This window comes from Myodes glareolus, chromosome 7 (genome assembly GCF_982192425.1).
Source record: "Myodes glareolus chromosome 7, mMyoGla1.1, whole genome shotgun sequence".
Lineage (NCBI taxonomy): Eukaryota > Metazoa > Chordata > Mammalia > Rodentia > Cricetidae > Myodes > Myodes glareolus.
The window spans coordinates 64,311,420-64,319,119 of NC_142032.1; positions in this window are offsets into that span (position 1 = coordinate 64,311,420).

Consider the following 7,700-nt stretch of genomic DNA (forward strand, 5'->3'; position numbering starts at 1 on the left):
AGCTTCTTTCCTCTCTTTATCCCTTCTCCACCAATTTCTTGATGGTGGAAGTTACAAAATAATTCCACACTAGCTCAGAATTACATATAATAACGGGTTATTTATTTAGAGGAAACTTACAGATCACTGTCCTAGATAACAGTTCTCTGCACCAATGGGGAACAAGAGCAGAGTCTAGCAGCCAGAAGCAAGAGCTGGAAGCAAGAGAGAGAGTGCACGCTTTACAGCTGCATTTATGGCATAAGAGACCGTGCCCAAGTGCACTGGTATCTTAAAGGCTATTGACTGAAGGGGAGGAAGAAGTTCTCACAGCACCATATCTCAAAGGCTATTGGCTGAAGGAGTGGAAGGATCTCCCACAGCACCTCCTTGTTTTGTTTAAATAAGAGAGTTCCAAACCCAATACAAAACTATATACAGATTATCAAGCATAAGATTAGAATTACAACCAGCATGAACAATATTAAGCAAGGAACATATGCTAAATGTCTTAATAAACATTCTATCCTAAGGAGTCTAAGTCTTATATTGAAAATGGCCTGGCTAGATCATAAAGGATGGTAACTACGACTATCTAATCTTCAACCCTATTGAAAGCCTGAGAAGGGAGATAATATCTCTTGAGTAGGCAGGAAGTGCAATCAAGCAGCTTCCAAATTGTGCAGTAGATGACAGAGACAACTGGCTGCCTGAGTAATCACCCAAAGTCTCATTTGCAATGTCGAAGCAACCAACTTTGACTAAGGACTAGAAGAATAACTGACAGACCATTTTCAGAGGCAGGAAAAATTTCAAAACCATCTTAACCTGTCTTGGCAAGATTTGCCAGTCTTTTTTTCTTGTATCCTGCTTGTCCAGTCTGGACATTGTACACTTTGTCAATGGTCAAGGTATGGGCAGTTTCTTACTCAAAGGCCAGATGTGCCAAGAAGAAGACAAACTCCAAGTGGAGTGTCTTTGGTGCTCAACACTCTCTCAGGAATAGATCAGTGTTGACAGGAGCAATCGTGTCTCACATCAACAAAATCCTAAATTATTTAAATGCCATGTTCTACAGATCTTTGAAGTGGTTGAAGGTTACCTATTTATGTAGAATACAATCTCTATGTATCTAAAGAACCTGATTAGTCTGACTAAAATAAACAGGAATGACTATTGACCTATAATACTTAATATCTATATTACTTAAAGATTAAGACTTCATATCAGAATATTAAACAACCTTTAAACAATTGTACAGTAAAGGAGGACAATGATCTCAACATGTAAACAATGTATAAATATCATAATCAGAGGTAGAAATATATAATGCAATATAATAAATATATCCTAAAGTTGTATCAATATAAAAATGTCTTAGAGACAGAAGCATGCATGCATACAATATGACAAAATAACTTTGTATAGGTGTACAAATATTGTAAACAGAAATAAAAAATATAATTTGAACTTGTATCAATATACCAGAAGCTATACCAGTGTAAATTGTCCATAAATAGAAGCTCACAAGTATTCTATTACTCACTATTATTAGTGTGAATAAGTTCACACTAAGTTACTTATTATCCCATTCAACATTCCCTTTTTTTGAGAGCTCTAGGCCTACATAATTTCCATCTCAACCCTCAACCCTATGTAAGTAATAATCAACCCTTAAATGGTGTCTTTAACCATGAGGACAAACTTTGTTGGAGAAGGGGATGTTGCTTTCTAGAACTGCTTCCTGCTGCCATGGGGTGGTGTTCTTTTTTTTTTTTTTAGATCCTGTAAAAGTAAAATGATGGTTAAGTTTCAAGATTGCTGTTTTGTATAATTACAAATGGTCTCTGTGTAGCTGATATGGTCTTTTTGTTTGTTGTTTGTTTGTTTTGAAGTTCTTATTTGAAGTTCTGGCCAGAACATTGTAAGAAGGTGCACCATTTCCACAGCTGGTACCCCAAAACCAGTCTCATAGTAGTGCTATCAGCATCATGATGTCATATCAACCAGGTGGAGTCATTGTGGGGCCCCATCTTCTTCTTGGAAGCTTCAATGATTACTGCAGGAAAATCAACTGATAATAGTTGAAAACTTAGACATTATTCATATAGACATATATTCAACAAAAGATACAATATGGACAAAGTGGACATGAAGAAAAGTAAAATTTCCTTAAAATCTATCTTCTTTCTGTCCCATACCAGATGACTGCTGACATGAAACAGAAATTCTGAATTTTTCTCTTAACAATGTGCTTGGATTTAGCTCCAGCTTCAAAGTCAGCTCTTATTTTTAAATAGAGATGTATACATATTCAAATAATCAAATTTTACCATCAGATAATATTATATCATAAGCCAGATTTCTCTTGGCTTTTTGATTCTTTCTGGATAGCTATGCTTTTATATTTAGGCATCTAGATGTCCAAGGTCTCTTGATTCTTTGATGATGAGTATTTTCCTGCAAAGACAAGAACAGAACCTTGTCCCAACCCTTATGAGGTTTTCTTACCACTTGTATGGTTATCACTTCTGTGGATCATCTCGGGAAGGGAAATCATGGTGTCTGACTGACTCTGTTTTCTTTCTCCAGTAGGTGGGTCTTCTGTCTATGTGTTACTTTCATGGGTTAGTAAAGAAACTTCCTTGGCTTTTTGATAGGGCAGAATTCAGATAGGTGGAGTAGACTGAACAGAAGGCTGGGAGAAAGAAAGCAGAGTCAGCCAGATGCCATGATTCCTCTTCTTGAGACAGATGCTGGCTAGACTCATGCCGGTAAGCCATAACCTCATGGTGGCATACAGATTATTAGATATGGGTTAGTCAAGATGTGAGAGTTAGCCAATAAGAGGTTAGAACTAATGGGCCAGGCAGTATTTAAATGAATACAGTTTCTGTGTAATTATTTTGGGTGTAAACTAGCCAGGGAGCTGGGATCCTGGCAGGAATGCAGCCCGCTGCTCCTTTTGCAACAGTGGATAAATTGTCATTTCTCTTTCTCAAGAGGTTTCTCTTTTTCAAACTGAATCTTTACTAATTTTGATAATATCCATAATTTTTCTTCTTCTATGGAAACAAGAATGAAACCCCTTCCCCAACATAACACATCTCCTGGTTTCCATTATGAGGTTAATAATCCTTGAAATATACCAGCTCATTAATTCAGAAGTTTTTTCTATTACCCAATGTCTTTCCACTGTCATTGTTCCTTTCTCATTAGCATTAAAAAATTCAAGGTTAATAAAACATTATCCAATCTATTTCTAGGGGTATTTTCCATCCCTTTCTGTTTGTTTAGCATATCCTTTATAGTTTGATTTGATCTTTCTATAACTATAGGTCAGGACCTGTAGGATTGTTTGGTATACCTTCAATATTCTTTATATTATAATAAGCAAAAACCTGTTTAATTTTCTCAGAAACATATGCTGGACCATTATCTGTTTTTATTTGTGTAGGTATACCCATGATGGCCATAACTTCTAATAAATACATGATTACTGAATCAGCCTTTTCTGAGCTCAAGGCAGTAGCTCATTGAAAATCTGAATAATCATCAATGGTGTGGTGTACATATTTTAATTTTCCAAATTCTGTAAAGTGAAACATCCATCTGCCAGATTTTATTCCTTTGAGTACCCTCTGGGTTACTCCCTGCTGGTTGGTAATGGTGCTTGCTTATAGAAAGAACAAGTAGGACATCTCTTTATAATCTCCTTTGCTTGTTGCCATGTAATAGAAAACTCTTTCTTTAAACCTTTGCTATTGACATGATGTTTCTTAGGAAATTCTGAGGCCTTATGCACACTTCCAATCAATAATTGATCAATTTCTGCATTACCTTCTGCTAAAGGACCTGGCAGACCTGTATGAGAACAGATGTGTGTTATGTATATGGGACAAAACCTATTTCTGATTATATCTTGAACCTGTATGAATAGTGAAGTCAGTTCTGTATCATGCTGGTATAAATTAAGCAGTTTCAATATGTAAGACAACTCTTTCTATATATTACAAATCAGTAACTATACTGAGAGGTTCTTTTGGACAGAATTATAAGGGCTTAGTTCCACCTCACTTAATTCTTCTGATTTGTAACCCGCCTTCCCTGATTTATTTGTATCAGTATAAAATATATGGGCTCCAGTTATTGGTACATCATGTACAATTCAGGGAAGAATCCAAGTATTTCTCTTTATAAGGTTAAGTCTATCACTTTTGGGACAATTGCTATTAATTTCTCCTAAAAATTAGCACAAGCTCTTTGCCATGGTTCAATTGTCTTACCATAATTTTTTAATTTTATCAGCAGTAAAAGGAACTATAATTTCTGCTGGGTCTATATCTGCTAGTTGACAAAGTCTTAATTTTCCTTTTATAATTAATTCAGAGACTATTCCCACATAAGTTTTAACTTTTTTATTTAGTTTATGTGGTAAAAGATCAATTCTAAGATAATATCTTCCCTCTGCATTAAAATTCCTGTAGGGGAAATTCTGGAAGGCAATATGACTAGAACACAATTAAGATTTGGATTCACTCTATCTACATGTGCCTCCTGTAATTTCTCTTCAATGATGGTCAACTCTTTTTTTGCTTCAGCTGTTAATTCTCTGGGACTATTTAAGTCTTTGTCACCATCTAAGGTTTTGTTTAAATAAACTATTAGGTCAGGTGCTATCCCAACAGTCAGTTGTAGACTGGAAATATCTCCTAACAATCTTTGTTTATTTTTTAAAAAGATTTATTTATTATGCACACAATGTTCTGCATGCATGTATGTCTACAGGCCAGAAGAAGGCACTAGATCTCATTATAGAAGGTTGTAAGCCACCATATGGTTGCTGGGAATTGATCTCAGGACACCTGGAAGAGCAGCCAGTGCTCTTAACCTCTGAGCCACCTCTCCAGCCCTCCTAACAATCTTTGAAAGTCGTTAAGAGTCTGCAATCAGTCTCTCCTAATTTGTGCCCTTTGTGTTCTAATTTTCTGTAAACATATTTTGTAACCTAGGCAACTGACAGAATCTTCTCTTTGTATTTTTTTCAGGTGCAATTTGTAATCCCCATTTAGGTAAAACTTTTTTTTTTTTACTTCTTAAACATTCTTTCTAAAGTATCTGCATTTAAGTTAGATAGCAAAATGTTGTCCATGTAATGGTGAATTATAGACTTAAGAAATTACTTGCATATTATTTCCAATGGCTGATTTTCAAAGTATTGGCACAGGGTGGGAATATTGAGCATTCTCTGTGGGAGAATAGTCTTCTGGCATCTCCTCGTAGGCTGAGAATTATTGTAAGTAGACACTGTGAAAGCAAATTTTCTCAATCCTTTTCTTGTAAAGGTATAGTGAAGAAACAATCATTTAAATCCATAAGTATAAGAGGCCATCCTTTTGGTAATAGAGAAGGCAGAGGAATTCCAGACTTTAGAGGGCCCATAGGTTAAATAACCTGTTGACAGCTCTTAGATCTGTCACCATTCTCCATTTTCCAGATTTCTTATTAACAACAAATACAGGAGAATTCCAAGGGATGGTTGATTCTTCAATATGGTGAGTTTTTAATTGCTCCTGTACTAGCTGTTCTAAAGCCTGCAGTTTGTCTTCCATTAAAGGCTATTGTTTAACCCATGTGGGTTTCTCAGTTAACCATTTTAAAGGCAAGGCTGTTAGTACCTCTGAAGGTTTGCTAGTTGTTTTATGTTCTTGTACAGCCTGAATGGCTGGTGTCCTTGTCTTTAAAAATAGTATCTTATAATATTCTTCCCAGAAACATGAGTTTTGGTACCTGCAGGAATGTTAACCTGAGTATCCCATTACTGCAATAGGTCACGGCCTTATTAATTCACTGCAATATTAGCTACATATGGCCTCAGCCTTCCTTTCTGTCCTTCTGGCCCTATGCATTCAACCCACCTCATGCTTTGTTTCACTTGAGATAGGCCTCCAATTCCTAGGAGTTGAATATCTGCCTCTTGAAAAAAACCAATCTGGATGCCAAGATTCTGGGGTAATGATACTCACATCTGCACCTATGTCTAGTAATCCCTCAATTACAATGTCATTTACATGCACTCTTAGCTTTGGTCTTTGATCATTTGAAGTCTACCAAAATATATGTTTCATATTTCCTACTTGAGTTTTTGACTCATCTTTCAGGTCTATTCCATCATCCAGAATAATATGTTTTTTTATAGTAGGCACTGGATTGTTTAACTTTCCTGGTGAGACATGTTCTCCATAGTGACTGGGAATGACTAGGCCTTGTTTGACATGGGGCCTGTGAGATGTCCCCAAGGAGTTTCCCAGTGGCATTGGGCTGCCTTGTCTGTCTCTTGTTGACCTACATTCATTAGTTCAATGTTGGCCTTTGTCATAGCTACTACATATACTAGAAGGCTGAGTCCTCCTATTTTTGCCATTCCTAGAGGAGAAATTGTTCCTAGGAATTCCATGTCTACAGTTCCTTCTTAGATGTCCTATTCTTACACAATTAAAACATTTGGCATTTTGGTGTCTCCTCATATAATTGGAATTGCTTACCCTACCCAAGTTTCAGTACTATAGTCAAATGTTTCAACATTCATTGTATGCAAGATCCATTCATCTATTGGTGCTGATCTGACCTTTAAAGACCCAAGGATCATCTTACATTCTAAGTTGGCTTATTCAAAAACCAAGGATTCAATTAGTACATGTCTAGCTTTAGGGTCTGTCACTCCTAATTGTACAGCTTTACTTAATCTTTGTAAGAAGTTAGCAAAGGGTTCTTTCTGGCCCTGTTTAACCCTAATATATGACTCAGTCCTCTTTTCTAATTCCTGAATCCTGTCCCAAGCATTTAAAGCTGCTGTATTGCATAGGAACAAGGTGTGTTCATCATAGTGAGCCAGTTTCTGAGGATCAGAGTAATGACCCTTGTCAAGAATTTGATCTTGGAAAGGTTCAAATCATTTTTCTTTCCCCTGTTGTTCTAAAATGTTTACCTCTTCTCTCAGATAACACTTCCAAGCAGCTGAGGTCCATTTTCTAGGATCACTGAGATTAACTGAAGCCAATAGTGTAGCTTTAGTGCTTGAAGCCCACATTTTCAACATTTCACTGACAAAAGGTGAATGTAGCCCATAAGAAACTATTGCTTGCTTTATTTCTTTTAGATCACTCACATATATTGGTTCCCATGCATATTCTTTGACTACCTTAGGGTACTTTGTGCCAGATGGTCTTTCTGAGGAAATTATTGGATATGCAGTTGAAGCTCTGTGTAAGTCATCCTGGGATCTGGCATGTACTGATGAGGCTAAATCTTGTCCTTTACCTTCTGTCCCTGCTCATCAATTTCAATAAATTCCCATGCTCCCCCTCTTCCCTCCTCTCCCCCTCTTTCCTCTTTAATCCTCCCTCTCCCTCCTCAGTTCCCTTCTTCTCTCCCTCCTTTCCTCTCCTCTCTCTTCCCCTCCTCTCCTCCTGTTTTTTTTTCAAAAAATGATTAAGTTTTGAGATTTCCTATGTATGAGTATTTGTTTGCCTGCACCTATGTCTGTGTACCATGTGTGTGCCTAGTGCCAAGGAGGCCAGAAGAGGATGTCTGAGTCTCTGGAATTGGAGTTACAGATGGTTGTGAGCCACTATGTAGATGATGGGAATTGAACTCAGGGCCTTTGTAAAAGCAGCCAGTGCTCTTAATAGCCCCCCTCTCTCTAGCCCCCTCTCTTTGTC